This window comes from Choloepus didactylus, chromosome 6 (genome assembly GCF_015220235.1).
Source record: "Choloepus didactylus isolate mChoDid1 chromosome 6, mChoDid1.pri, whole genome shotgun sequence".
Taxonomy (NCBI): domain Eukaryota; kingdom Metazoa; phylum Chordata; class Mammalia; order Pilosa; family Megalonychidae; genus Choloepus; species Choloepus didactylus.
The window spans coordinates 65,057,420-65,070,138 of NC_051312.1; the positions used below are offsets into that span (position 1 = coordinate 65,057,420).

At 35.3% G+C, this 12,719-nt stretch overlaps 1 protein-coding gene across 16 annotated transcripts in view; it reads left to right on the forward strand.

Moving 5' to 3' along the window:
- SOX6 (SRY-box transcription factor 6) overlaps positions 1-12,719 on the forward strand; it is a 652,380-nt gene that overhangs the window by 419,583 nt on the left and 220,078 nt on the right. The window lies entirely within an intron of this gene.

Below are 12,719 nucleotides of genomic sequence, written 5' to 3' on the forward strand. Positions count from 1 at the left end.
TATAACTCAGGGATGCCTATAAAGCAGTGCTTGATAAGCTCCAGAAACGGCAGAACCCTTTTTCCCAAATCACTGTTAGTAATTTTCTTCGTGTTTTTGGTGTTTGCTTGTTTTCACATGTCCTTGTTGTCTTCTCCTAGATTTGATTCTCCAGTTTGCTTTTTTAAATTACAGATAGTCTTTAATAATTAACTACACATTATTAAATACATTTATTTGGGGGATTGGGTTTGAAATTATATTCATTTATAACCTTCCAATTCCTTTTTTTAAAGGTATGTTTGTAAATGCCTGGCTAGAACTGCTTATGTTTAAGCTTGAAATTATAATTAGAACACAAGTGTATACCTCCAGTTCTGGAGGTATAGATAGTTTCCTTTCATACTCCTACTAATATAATTTGGGAATTATTTTTCAATACTAGTGTGAAATTGGGTAAATAATGATGCTGTTAATTTCTTAGAAATGTATAACCTCTCTGGAATAATTGGAGGCATGTAGATTTTCTAATACCATCTTACAGGACTGGGGGAAAACTTTTTTCTGTGGAATTTATTCAAAGGCCATTGTTGCTATGGCTTATGCTAAATTTTATGTATTGTCTTCATTTCCAAAAAATATGATTGAATTGTCTACTTAAAATAAAGTAGGAAAGTTTTTTTTTCCTGTTTTTATACTAGACAGGACATTCCATTAGTCTCTTTTTATATTAAATTTCATTACTTCTTCATTATGTATAACCCAAGGCCTTAGAATCTTCAAAGACAAATATAAGTTTTTCCCTGATTTATGTGTTTGTATTTTCATCATATGAAAGATGAACATGTACTTAATATCAAAATTAAAATTCATGCTGATTTAATGCTGTAAGATTTAGATATTTTAATACTTACGATTTTTTTTCTTGGGCATTTTTGTGTTGCTTAGTTAATTACTAAGTAAAATTATAAGTTTGCCTCTTCTAAAATTGGAGAAATCAACATGACCTTAATATCCCTTAATTGGGAATTATATTTCATGAAAAATGGATTGCCTATTTCTATGAATATTAAATTAAAACTTTTCTTTACAAAATACTTGGCAAAAAAAGGAGCATTGGTATTAACCTCACAAAATCAAGATTATGAGAGCCTGTACATTGTTAGGTTTAATCCAGATAAGGGGAATACACACAGACACATATATACATATATAAATGCATATATACATATGTATAAATGTGTTTCTACATGTTCTCAACAGTGATGAATTGATCCCAATTCTATAGAATTGCGCTATCTATATTTAAGGCTTGCCAACTTACATAAAAGTCATGCCATGGGACTTTTATGAGTTTATCAACTATAAAGTTCTGATTATGTCATATTACTTAGTCAGAAACTGAAATTAAGTGAGAGTAAGTTATGCCAATGGTACCCATGTGTCCTGGTTTACCTGGGACAGTCCTGGTTTTTACACTTGTGTTCTTAATATGATAATTAACAGTATTCCTTTTCACTTAAAAACTGTCCACTTTGGATGGTGAAATATATGAATAACTTCACGTGATAGAATTCCTTTCAATGAGTATTTATTGGGGACCTATATATGCCAGGAACTCTTCTAGGTTCAGGGGAACAGGCAGTAGTAACAAATTACAAGGCAAATGCCATATTAAGTAACTCAGAATGTTTCATAAATTATTGTTGCCGAAAAGGTAATCAGGTAAATTGTCTTTGACAGGGAACATAACAACATAAAATTTCTCATCGGTGCATGGTAAGTGAATACTGCTAGAATCACAGCACATTAAACATTTAGACAGAAAGGAACCTAACATTTTAGAAAGAGTTAAGAAATATGCTGTAGATGTGCCAATATGATAGAAAAATGCAATGTTTTTATAAAGTCAATGAGCATTTAAAATTTTTCAATTTTGTTTTAAATTTGTAGGTATAAAAGAAACAAGCTGCACTATTCATTAATTAAAATTGATTTTGACAAGTGTAATGAAACTCTCCAATGGGGATGCTTATAGCTTGTAATAGCTTATTAAGTGTACCTGTTATTTTGTTAATACAAACTATAGAAAGTGAATCAGCTGGACAAAATCTTGGCTAGTGGGGGTACACAAAATATAGAGTAAGAAAGATGAGCAGGAGGCATAGATTAAAAAATGTTTGGGAAATTATCTGGATCAATCTGTAGTGACACAGTTAGGGTCATTCTTCCAATTTTGAAATTCAACCAAAGAATGGAGTTTGTCATCTAATGTATATATTTTTAAAACATCCTCCAAATAAAAATCTTTGGTGACCTTAGGGCAGGTAAATGAGTTCATCAAGCATTTCCAATTCCTTTGGCATTTAATTCTCTGAGCAATTAAGATTTAGAACCCGTTCCTTGATTACTGTGTCATTGGCACATGATTCAATTTTATTGGAAGAAGGTGATGTTAGAAAGGGTTAATAAAGTAATATATTTCTTTGAAATGTTTCCTGTATAATTACTTCGTCTGTGTAATTTATATAGGCCTACAACAGATTCTGCCTTCTAACTTGTCATTTGTGTTCAGAGACTGTTAATTTGAAATTTTTTTATACAATTGAAAATTGGTTTTATAGGTGTAACATTTTCTGATATTGAGTGGAGAATTTTCTAATCTGTTGATGTAGACTGAGTTCCGTTAGCCGTAGACTTTATTTACTATTCACAAGATCTTAATTAATATTAAATAGTAATTAGTAATTATCCTAAATATAAATTAGTTTGCCCTTTGAGGCCACAAGATATCTAAATTTTAAAAAGTGCAGAAGGACTTCATGAAGACTCTGTGTGAAGTCAGCGTCTTAAACAATCTAATCATCATCTTTTTTTTTTTTCCTGGAAACGTTTTTGGTTTACTGGAGGAAAGCTTGGCTTGGGAATCACACACACCTGGCTTAAAATCGTGGCTCTATTGATTATAAGCTTTATGATCTTAGACATATTGTTAACTTTCTCAAGCCTCATTTTTCCAAGTTTATTGAAATAGAGATAGAAATGCTGAGTGCTAACCCTAGCACATAGAAAGTATTTGGACCATCATATGTGCTCAAAAAAATATTTATTGAATCTGAATCCACATTTCTTTAGTTTGAATTTTGTTCTTTATCTCTGCCTATAAAAAGGCAGGTAAGAGTTGATTTTCTTCTGCATTTCTACTGGGGGATGGCCAATGAGTTCAGTCAGTTACAATGGTTACCAACCTGGAAGCTACTCAGATATGGCTCAAATTCTTCTGAAGTTCAGAACAGTTCCATCTGGCTTGTTCACTGCTGTGACTGCTATCTCCAGCTCTTCGGGGAACTACTGATTTAAAGTTAATTTTATTCAGCTCATTTCAGCTGTTCTGAGCACAAAGTAAGTCCTAGGTACTGCAGTTGTATTTGTGCTTTGTCATAGAGACACATGTGACATAGACCCTTCCTTTAAAGAGGTAACAGGTAGGAGTTACCCATTATTGCCTATCATTTGCTATTCCTCCCCAAAGAATTTCTCATTAGAATTATGAGTAGCACTAGAATAGATTCTTACCTAATTCAGAGTGTCTCTGTAATTCTTTTGGGACCAGTGAGGCTGTGACCATTTTAAATAAGTAAATATCTTTTTAAGTATCACCCTTAAATTGAACTATTGCAGTCATCTTCTTGTTGACTTTTCAGGTATTTGACTCTTCAAAAGGTAGCTTCCATCTCTGTGAGGTTGTCAGTACTACCACATTGACTGTGGTATTCTCTTTAATATATGGCTCAAGTATGAATACATATTTAGCACCAGTAACAACCTGGTTCACTCAGATGTCCCCATATCTAAAAACAACATAGGAAAAAATAGTGGACTGTTCTGGGCTCTCTAGATTGCTGATCAAGTGATTGGGAGCAGGGATGAGTTTCATGATGCCAGACCTGGAAGAGGGGATTTGTAGAGGAGCCAGAATGGGGCACCAAAAGCCAGAGGACCAGCCAAGTCTATCTGTTGTGGAAAACCAAACTTCCAATATTTGAGAGTCCAGGTCCAAATACCACCTCCAGTGGAGTTAACCACAGGAAACAAGGTAGAGGGTCTCAGAGCCAGGAGTTCATAACTTGGAGGAAACAAGATCAGAGTAAGAGAAAGAGAGACCAAGAACAAGTATGAGAAAGACAAGGGCTATTATAGATATCTACCCAGAAAAATGCTTTCATTTTAGTAAGGACCTCAGGGTACAGATTATAGTTCAAAATATATTGTAAAAATATTATAAGATGAATTTCAGCCACTTTGTTAGGTGAAATAATTTTGAGATAGTGGATCACTTAGGAGTACCCTTCTCCAGTTATCATGGTGGTTAAGAGGACAGACTCTGTATCCAGACTGCCTGATTTTGAATCCTACATATACCATTTAATAGCTATAGGACTTGGCAAGTTGCTTAACCTTTATGCCTCAGTTTCCTCATCTTTAAAATGGTGATAATAGGACTTATCTCATAAAATTGTTGTGAGGAATTAATGAGGTAATATACTGTGGTAGATTGAGTTATGTACCCAAGAAAACACTAATCTTAATCCATTCCTGTGGGTGTGAACCCACTGTAAACAGGACCTTTTGAAGATGTTCTTTTTAGTTAAGGTGTGGCCAACTGAATCAGGATGGATCTTTATCCTATTATTGGAGGCCTCATAGAGAAGGCCACAGAGGAGCAGCCAGAAGCTGGAAGTCATTGGAACTCGGAAGAAAAAGGGGAAGATGCCTACAAGTGCATTGCCATATGATGGAAAAGCCAAGGAACCCCAAAGATTGCTGGCCAGCCAGAAGATACCTACCCCAGGAGGAAGCAATTCCTCTGGACTCTGAAACCGTGAGCCAGTAAATTCCTGGTTTTAAGCCTACACATTGTATGGTATTTGTTTTAGCAGTTAGGGAACTAATACACTGTGTAAAGCCCTTCCTAGCACAAAGTAATTCCTATTAAGTGTAAGCTATTATTCTTATTGTAGGATTAGGCATATTGGGCCAGGAAAGACTCCCCTTGATTTACAATTTGTAAATACATCTTGGAAATGGACAAGGTATATGGTGTGTTTGTGTAGGCAACTGTCCTAAGCCTTTAGTTTTACTGGGAGGTTTCAGAAACCTTGTGAGACTTACTTCCTAGATTTCTCCATGTAGCAGCTTCTTGGCTGGCACCTGACACTCTCAGCCTGCAAGCACACTGGGCCCCAGGGCAGCAGCACTCGTGTAGTGTGTAAATATTTGAGTTTATTCATCAGGCCTTTCAGGGGTGTTGTAAATATTGTATCTAGAGTGTTGGAGAATGCTTTGGCCTGCATAATCATTGTATTTGGGCTTGGAACCAGGAGGCCATATGCTGTTTGGGGAAGGCTGGGCTGGGGAGTAAGCATAACAGAAGATCTTGACTGCCAGGCTGGGTGCTAATTTCCTAAGTAACTTTCGGGCGTGTGACAGTGTCAAAATCTGTTTTCACATCTGTAAGATGTTAAAGTTCAATTTACTGCCCTCTTTATTTGTCTGATTGTCTAGCCAAGCTCTTTAACCTCTTATTTTCTAAACAAAGATTTATTTACAGAGAAGTTGCATATTTTAAAGCTCACATGGCATTAACATTCTAGGCCCCCTGTGGAAGTTGTGAAGGGGGCCGCAAAAGCATTGTTTCCAACTTTTAGAAATTCCCTGACTATGCATTCCATGTCTGGGTGAGGGAACCCACCTTTCCCTTAGACTTCAGACTTCCTTGGATTAGGAATCAGAAGAAATGAACACAAATCCAAGTCATATGTTCTGTAATTTGGTCGTTACTTTACCTCTCTAATATCTTAATTTTTCATCTGTAAAATGAAAATAATAATGTGAATTTTAGGGCGAGGATTAACTAGGATAACACACAAGAGCTTTTTAAGACAATGCTTAGTTAATATGGTCTATTTTTCTTACTCCTTTCCATCCTGTCCCTAACTGATGGAGCTTCTAGAAAAAGAGCTAACCCTACAATATGTGGGGGCAATACTGAGAACAAGAATTTTATGTATTTTTTTTTTCCCAAAGGGCCAAAGAATTCCATATTTCTGAAAAGCCAGATATTTTTATGTTCGGATTATGGAGATGTAGCCATTGACTGTCATCTATAGAAAACAGTAATGTAAAGGCAGATTATCATACTGAAGGAGAGATGTTTTGGGATACCTTCATTTCCAGATCCAGGAAGGACACGCTCATAAGGCAAATGGGTTGAAGAGCCAGCTGTGAGGTTGGGAGACTATATGGCAGAATTCCATGGATTGTTCTTGATCTGCAAAGTGAATAGACCTCAGCTGATCTGGAATAGACTTCCCTTTGCGACCAGAAAGAGGGATAGCTGAAGGAGAAGTGAGTGTGCCTGGTGAAGACAGGAGAGTTTGATCTTAATTTAGGGAGAACCTGGGTATCTTTGTCTCGTTTGGGCACAGTAGATTTTAATAATCCTTAACATGATTCAAGGAAATGATAGAGGAAATTCTTGTACATTCAATGGGGAAAAATAAATAGCCTGTGTAACTCAATCCATGAGGCATGCTTCCTGTGTAGTGATCCCCAAGTGATTCCTAAGAGCACAACTGCTGCATTTATTAAACATTTTATTTACTAACGAGTGGACGGTAGCATATGGGAGCAACGACAATAGCTAACTGATGAGAAGACAAAGAAATTCCAGTATTCTCTGTTTTGAAAAAAATCATTCAGCATTTAGTCATATTGGTTCAGCTGTTGTAACCAAAGACTGATAAGATAATAGAGGTCTTTGTGGTGGTTTTGTACTGAAATCCTTTATCTTTATGATGCATGGGGCCCTTTAGAGTGGAAAGCTTTTAAAACTGATGTTGGATTCAGAACTCAATTAGCTGCTGGTACATTGGGACAGGGGTTCCTTTCTCAGGTAGTCACCACAAAGTAACTTTTATCAGGGAAACTTCTGATAGATTGTTAGTTTCTTCAGTTTACCCTATTTATTTTTGTTGACTTTTTGCTGCCCTATTTTGTGACATTTAAAGAAGACTTTATAAAAACAGGCCAGTGCTAAATGAGAGAGTTTGTGAAGACTTCACAGCCCATCTGATGTATGAGGAGACTGAAGTGTAAGACTCAGCAGTTAACCAGGTTATCTGTGGGCAGAAAAGATCAAATGTAACTTTCTTTTATGACTAGCATTGTATCTTGGCTTTCTTCTTAAACAATGTCCATTAAAAAAAATTAGAAGTGGCTGGGGAATTGACTTCTAAGAACTTTTCTTTTCAACTTTACTTAAAATCTTTCTGGATTGTTGGCTGAGTTCCTTGATGGATGTTGCTTTGGAATTGCTTTAAGTGCTTTAATCTTTCTAGGATTGATGTGGAAAAGTATATCCCTATCAGCACTCTACTCGAGATCACTGCCACTCCTTCCATCTCTCTAAACAGAGACAGTTTTTAGTAAACCAGGCTTCTTGTAATTTCATTATTAAAGTCTATTAAGTTCATTAAAGTGGTGTGTGCAGAGATCCAGTAAAGGAGAATGATTAAGTGGAGGTCTTATTTTAAATTTATTAGGACACATTTCCAGATAATGCCATTTGTTGATTAATAGTTTTATTTGTCTTGGTATGATATTGTGTTTTACTATCATTACCCTTCCTTACATTAGAGATGAAAAACATACAAAGAAATTCACAAAATTTAATTTGCTATTTCTATGTTGCCTCTCCCTCCCCCCATCCCCTCTCTTTCCCTTTCTCTCTTTCCCTCCCTTCTTCCCTCTCTTTCTCTCTTTCTCTTGTTCTCCCTCCTAGCTGCCCCCCATTGCTGTGATTTTTTTTTTTTTTCCTGGTTTTTCTTATTAGAAAAACTTAGTTATAATCACATAGCAGTGATCCACTTTCAGGGGACAGCTATTAAGAGACCGACCAGTTAAAAATTTTTATTGTAGAAATCCAGGTATGAAAATATTATAAAAGAGGTAAGACAACTCTCTACTTAGTAAAATTTCTGCAAGTTGCCTGCGTTGTCCATATCTGGAGTCTTCAGTGACTTCCAATGCCCAGAATTATTTCTAGCAATGCTGATAGTAATTATATCTATTTCATATGGGCAAAATTAACTGGTGTATTGTAATGGTGACTCTTGTGAGCTAATGTTAAACACACACACACACACAAACTTTAAATCAATTTTAAGCCTGGTTTTTAATTTTTATTTTTCATTCTATATCAAGAAAGGCATTAACCTAATCATCTTATTTTACCTAAATTCTCACCTAATTTGAATTTCTTCTTTTAGGGACAGGTAGTTATAGTTAGTAAAGTTTAAAAAAAAAAAGGTCTATTTTAATTAATTATTTTCAGATTCTTAAGATTATGGCCAAAAAAAGGCTGGAGGGCTGATTTTGAAACTGTTATTATGAAAGGTGGTATTTGAAAACTTTTGATGAGGGAAATTGCCATCGTATTTACATTTTGAAAAGTGTTTCCTTATTTACGCACTATTGACTTCCTATTGAGACTCAAAATTTTAAGTACAACTGGTAAAGAATTCAATGGATCAAATTCAGTAAATCTGAAGTCACTGGAATAAAGGGCCCTAAGAAAAAATGTGTCAATTTTAAAGGTCTTTCCTAACTGAAGACCATTTTGTGATAGAGCCAAAGGTTAATAAAATCAGTAGTGAATGTAGCAATTTTACAGATAAGCTATTCACAACAAGTGTAGTTACTTGAATAAAAAGCTAATTCAGTTCTAAAATGCCACATGCAGTAGCAGTGAATAGCTGCTTTTAGGTGCTTTCTGGAGGAGGATGAAATACAGAATCACGGCACTCTTCTCTTCCAGTGTCCCTGGCTGCCTGTAAATTGCTGTGAATGGGGCTGTGGGCTGACAGGCTCTATTAAGACAAACTGCCTTTCTCATTGGAGAGATAAAATAAATCAGGTGTTTAGTCAAATTAAAATACTTCAGCTGGAGCAGGCCCTGGGGAGCACTGATCCACCTGACTAATCTGAGAGAAACTCAAGACAGATGTGGTTTGGGGATAACGACGACCCCATGGAACAAAAAAAACAAAACAAAAAAAACAAAAAAAAACCTGCTGTACTGACTGCACTGTCTTTGGAGTTGGAGAATAGAATCAATTCATAGCAACGAGTGTCACTGTGATATTGGATAAAAGCAGGCACTCTGATTTGTAGAGATGTGTAGAGAAGCTGTTTTGCTGATTCTCTTTTTGTGGTTTATGAAACTACCTCTGTTTTTGTTTGGGAGGCAGAAGAGGCTATTTTCTGGCAATGCTTTTTATAGAATCATTTTAAGATAGCCTGAAGGATGTGAAATAGGTGATTTTAGGCAGCTACTGATGACCTCTGCTGGCCTGGGCAGATTCTCAGAAATCTGGTCTTTTTCTTCGAGTTGATTTCATCAAACCTCAAAACATGATTTAAGACAAGATTTTCTACATAGTGTTACGCTACCTCATAAGAACATTCTAGATAATATTTTATCTTCCTGAACATTATTTACATAGTGTCACCATGTCCCATAGATTGTCTACTTTTTCAGCAATTCTGACAGTTGTAGTTCCACTGACATGGCAAAGTTTTACGTGTTATTAAACTGGTATTTTTTAGATGAAATACAAGCATTCATAGGTTGGTCAGATGATTCAGACTTGATGTTATTTTTATTACATCAGCATAAATACTTGCTATTAATTAAAACAAAAACCCAGCATGGCAGGTTTTAAATCCCTGGCTTTAAACTAGTATATCTGAACAAATACAATGGGCACAGAATAGAAAAATGACCACACACACAGGCGTGCGCGCGTGCACGCACTCACACACACACACACAATTAGCCACACATTTAGAGAATGTAAGCTATTATATGAGATAAATTAATTTCTCCTTAATTTGACGCCCAAAGGTCTCCATAACTTTATATGTAATTCCCCATTCAGGAACTTTTAGATTTCTTACATCGATATATTTCACTTTAGCCTCATTTCTTATGTAACTCATATCTATTCAAAATATGTATGTGCTCCTCAGTTTTTTTAAAAATTACTTTATCAAATTAAAAAAAAAAATTTCCAAACAAAATAAAGCAAAGCAATGGGAAAAACAAATATCCTGAAATAATTTTATTCCTGAATGCTTACAGTTAAACGATTTGAATGTCATGACAATTTTTAAAAAGATTCAGTTAAATGGTTTTATTTTGTAGATTCAGATATTCATATATATATATATGTATGTATGTATGTATGTATCTGTTAGCATTGCAAATGCTAGAACATATTTGGATCTGTTGGTTTCACCTTGACCAGAAGGGGCTAAGAAGTCATTTATATGTTATCCTCAGCTTCCTTTTATCTGTGCGGAGGAGAAAGGGGAATAAATTGAAGACTTTTGAAAAGATTTTGTTTAGCTTAGGAGAAGAGAAAATTTTCCAGTTTTTACTTGGGAATCTAAATACAAGATCCAAGTCTTGCATTGGTCATTGCCCTGAATTTTCTTAGAAAGAGGAATGCTCTTCTTTATTAACAAAGAATTGTAGTGTAGTAACTTTCCTAGTATGCATAAGCCTTCTCTTAACCCAACTCAAATAGATAGGTATAACAAAAAAAGTTACACCTAGATCAGAGTATTGCAGAAAATATATGTAATAAAATATGCACATATCTCATGCATCTATTTGCATAACCTTCCAATCCATTGTTCACATTGCAGCCAGAATGACCACATCATTACCTGCTTAAAATAATTTAGGAATTTTGAATTATTCTTAGAATAAAAATGAAGATCAAACATGGTCTATAAGGACTGAATGGTGTGATCTTTTCCTGTGTTTCTAGCTTCATCTGATAGCATACTCCCTTTTATTTTCCATGCTCAAGTTTTACTGCCTTCTTTTGATTTCTGGAACACACAAACTCCTCCACACCACAAGCCTTTGCATTTCTGTTTCTTCCTGGAAAGCTCTTTGACTACCCCTCAACTCTTTGCCTAGTTAACTCCTATTCATCCTTCTGTTGATTTGTTACTTTTTCAGGCATATCTTCCCTGACTTCAGGCCCCTCAAACTCATTTAATACCCCCCACCCCAAATATTTGTCTTGTTTGTAATTCTTATCAGTTGTAATTTACATTTTGGATGATAAACTACATGAGAGTAGGAACTGTGTCTGTTTGTACTTGCCACTGTATCTTTAGTGCTTGATAGCACCTGAAACATAGTTGCCATTCAGGAAATATTGACTGAATTATGAATGATTGAAATAAGTAAATAGGTTTCATACTTTTCTTGTTTTGTACCTTCTCATTCCTGTATATATTAACATATACATTAGTTGAGATTTTCATGCTTTTAAAGAAATTTTATAATCCTCTTGGGAGTCTGCTTTTTCATTTTAATATGTCTCTGGATCAAGAACTTCTTGCTTTTTACCTAGCTAAAATTCCTATTGCTGAAATTGAAACCCATTTTCTTTTTAATCAGTTCCAGTAGTTAGAATAGCTGGTTATATCCTTGATACATTATTTGTTATCTTCTCAGTGGAATAAATTTTCTAACATTTTTCCACCAGTGAGTATTTAAGGGATATTGACAGTTCTTTTCTTTTGCTTTCTTTTTTCTTTTTTTAAGACTCAGGTTGGCATTAAGTATCCCAAGGTAGCCCTAAGTGTAATAGCTTCTCTGCTGCCATCCATCTTAACCTTGTGGCAATCACAATTAGCAAATACTAGCCAGAATTCTCTGAAGGTTCTCTTTCTCCATTTAGAAAAGGGGGCCACTACTAATTAAAATATTTTTAGTTTGTCACATTGTCCTGGTACTTTCTTAGTAACTTTTTTGGGGGTGGGGGTGGGGGTGATATTTCATAAGGAGATTGGAGATCTCCCTTTCTACAGACACAAAAATTGATAATCTTTGTACCCTTTGATAGCTGGTGGCATCCTTCTGAAAAGCTTTCAAATCATAGATTATTTCTTCATAATGAAACCCTGTGGCTCAAATACAGTGGGTTGAAATTCTTATCTTATGCTACAGTAAACTGCTCTAATTAGATTCACAAAAGGATTCTGTTATCTTTTTACTTACAAGAACTATGCAATTTGCCCATGTAAAAAGACTGTTCAGCACTAAAAGTACATACCATAAATGTTCAGTGGCATCATCTTCATTAAACAGCATCTCCTTATGCATAACCTTTTTACTCTTTGAAGATGGACAAATGAGAGAGGGGTGAGGAAGCCCAGCAAGCAACATGGTGCCTTTAAAGGAGAACTTGGGAACGTTGGCTTGATCCCCTCATGGGAAAAAAATCAATCTGATGTAATCCTTTCTTACCTGAGGTAGTTTTGATTCTCTCTGTAGAACTTGTTCCATTGACCCCTGACTTCTGAGTTTCAGAGACAGATCTTTGCACAATAGAAAAAATTTGTTAGGTCAATGACTGGAAAATTCCTTAAATAGCATTTATTAAGCACCTACTATATCTTGAATACTGTGTCAGTCACTGAGGATAGAGGTGTTTAGAATATTAATACAATCCATAGTTTCTAATCTTTGGTACTAGATATCAGAGGTTACATAGCTTGATCAGATAGATTTGGGGCAGGACTGTGGTAAAAGGGAGAGAATAAGTTAGGTAGTCCTGCTTTTTTTTTTTTTTTTTTTAAGTGAGAGGGAAGAG